Source organism: Lolium rigidum, chromosome 2, assembly GCF_022539505.1.
Source record: "Lolium rigidum isolate FL_2022 chromosome 2, APGP_CSIRO_Lrig_0.1, whole genome shotgun sequence".
Taxonomy (NCBI): domain Eukaryota; kingdom Viridiplantae; phylum Streptophyta; class Magnoliopsida; order Poales; family Poaceae; genus Lolium; species Lolium rigidum.
Window position 1 is genome coordinate 241789546 of NC_061509.1, and position 3000 is coordinate 241792545.

The 3000-nt window shown below is 36.1% G+C and overlaps 1 long non-coding RNA gene across 1 annotated transcript; it reads right to left on the minus strand.

Moving 5' to 3' along the window:
* LOC124693184 lies at nt 1-1004 on the minus strand. Its single transcript, XR_006999889.1, has 2 exons — nt 952-1004; nt 1-239 (listed from the first exon to the last, which is right to left on the minus strand). It is a non-coding gene; the product is annotated as an uncharacterized LOC124693184 (long non-coding RNA).
* Between the last annotated feature and the right edge of the window lie 1996 nt (nt 1005-3000).

Here is a 3000-nt window from a genome sequence, read left to right on the forward strand (position 1 = left end):
TGAAAATGTAAATAGTGTTTTATCATGGAAACATGTACAAAATGGATATTCCGTTGACCATTGATCTAACTTGCATGCCAATGTAACTATTGAAAAGAATGACAGAAACAGGTAAAATCTCCCGATTGACAATAGTACAATCAATCTATCATTTGAGGGTCTTGAAGCCAGGACAGCTATTCTTCCAGAAGCGATTGTCTACATTTCCATGCCCCTTTGCTCTTTCGGGCTTCTTTGTACTGAAATCAATCATATGATTTGTTAGATAAATTCATGTCATTTAACAAAGAATAGCAACAAGATGTATAATCAAGACATTTGGCTAAATCATTCTCAATTTGTACAAAACAGAGAATGACATCAAAATAGCTGCATTCTGTGATACTCAACATCATGATCAAATAGATGACCAAGGGCTACATTTGCAGCAACACATACACATATATATGAGATGGGTACTACCATGGTAGACAAATCATTTGGTTATTATTAGAGAATAAAATAAATGAAATAATTTTACAACGTCATAAGGGTAAATGGATGGTGTACAAATGCAAAGGACTCACTCAACCTAATCTTCTATCCTTCTTAACTATATGAACACAGGGCAATGTCAGCTTAGTCAGCTGACCATGCTTACACAAAACGTGCATTAGAATCCCTTTTTGTTCAAGGAACTAATAAAAATTTAAGGAGGAACCCACCATCAGTCTGGCCATATGCTTACACGTGCAATGCACTCCCAAAATAATCTATCGTGATGAAATTGTGTATGTGCTTTGGGCAAACTATTAGAGATAAATTAAATAAGTAAATATAGTTAGCAAATTAAATGACACAGAGCTACTTGCCTCTAAGCAGGAGGATAGACAAGTAATAAACTCAAATATTGTCTATGCGTACTTTGAGTGCAACTACTGTCACTCTAAGATCAATATTCAGTCAGCATACCTTTGAGTCATTACTTGACAGGATCTCAGCGTCAAACAAAAAAAAACCCTGGGAGGCACATAAAATTAAATTAATGTTGCATCGCAAGTGCACATATATATAGTAGATTACTAAATTATGAAAACACTTGTGGTAGAATAATATGTAAAGTATAATGTTACTACAGAGTTGGTTCACAACTGAAAGGAATTGTACATGTATCACGTGAGAATGGTGGAAATCCAAGAGAGAGAAACCTGACTTTTTGACTCACTCTAAGATATAAAAGTGTTTGTGCATGAGAAACATCTTTGAACAGCAACAGGTTGAGCAATCATACATGTAAAGATGATAAATCAGCGAGAAAAAGCTACGCACGAATTCTTGCTTTGTACTCACAAATTTCTTGAATGGGGTCTTCGCGACTCCAAAATCTGAACATTCTAAAAGAGTGGGAGTAATATTGCAGTTATTTCAAAGTATAGCCGGACCAGCATAAGAAACATCAAGATTGGGAAGAGCACCAAATTACACAATTAAAAGGTGGAAATGGCCACGAGCATGACAAAAGAGAATAAAACTGTCAACAAACTGGCTGCAACAATCTTTGTAGTTTGTCGATAGAAAGTAGCATGCAATAAGAAATTGTGAACTTGCATAATGGTATGATAGTTGAATCCTTTAAACTTGAAACAAAGGAAGCATATACTCATGTAATAGAAGAAATGGTCATTACCCACTCAGGTCTACATCATCAAGGAGTACCCAGAAGGGCCATTCCAATTTTCTAAGCAAATAGACTAAATCTTTGAATAGATTTCAGTTTAAAATTTATTGAGAACGATCACGCGTTAGTTTTTTTCCGGAAGTTCCCGGGGAGAAAAGATACCTAGAATTTGTGGTCCGAGTAATTCTAACTTGCAAACTTCAAATTCATGAACAAACCTAGATAGTTGTATATAAATATCCTCACAAATGCTACAGTTCACAGATTATTACTTTCACATCCACTTTCATAATTACTGTACCTTATTAAATGTACATAAGAAGGCAAACACTTCAAGCATTTTACATTGTACACCAATAAAAGCATCTTACATGTATTAGATAAATTCCATAGACATTAAGCCTAGGCTGAATATATTATGCACGTTGTATTATACAACTATTATACCTGGCACAAACAGGGTTGGCCACTTGGCCCTTTAGTTCTGATCACTCATGGTATTCACCAGATAATCTTTAGCTCTACAAACCTGAAACCGCATCAGAAACTGATCAGTAAGCATCACTTAAAAGGTGACCCAGCATGCAAGCATGAGAGGAAAATTATGTAATGAGGTATGGTCCTACTTTTATCGCTAGCCAGCTTGGGGGTATATCAAGCTTGCAGAATTTTTATGTGTCCTTAGCAATAAAGGAAGTAAACAAAGACGAGAGAAACACATTTGGTAAGGATTTGTAAAAAGTCGATCAGTCGATTATAAGAAATTCACCGGTAAACACCGAGTTATAGAAATAAAACCAAAATAAACAACCTAGTTTATACATATATCTCGAGCGTTCTTATGTAGGTCAACTCAAGTGGGTAGCAAGCCTAATAAGATGAGGGATGGCCTCTCTACTTGGATAGGCACAACTAAAATTTTCACGTAAGCTCGTGATGTTTGACACATCCCACGACGAAGAACTCAAGAACAGGGGGCACAAGAAAGTTCAGATATATGCTATTGTTTATGTAGGACATGTAAATGTTGGGTAGGTAAAGGCGATGAAACTATGAAAGGAATTCTGGTTGGTTGTCATGACAACAGACAGGATAGAAAAATAATTGCATTGAGAGTATCTTAGTGCACACTTGTACCTCTTTGGTTTTTTGTGCTTCTCTATTTCTCTGGGTAAATGCATCGGCGGACATGGATCTCCAGCTGTATTCCTTTTGTGTATCTACATAAGACAATCGATCACAAATAAGGCATAGTGTTAATAAGGTTGCTAGAAGGCTAGAAGCACTACGTTTTGAGGTACAGACTAAAAGGAGACCAAGTATAAGAATTGAGCTAGGGGTGT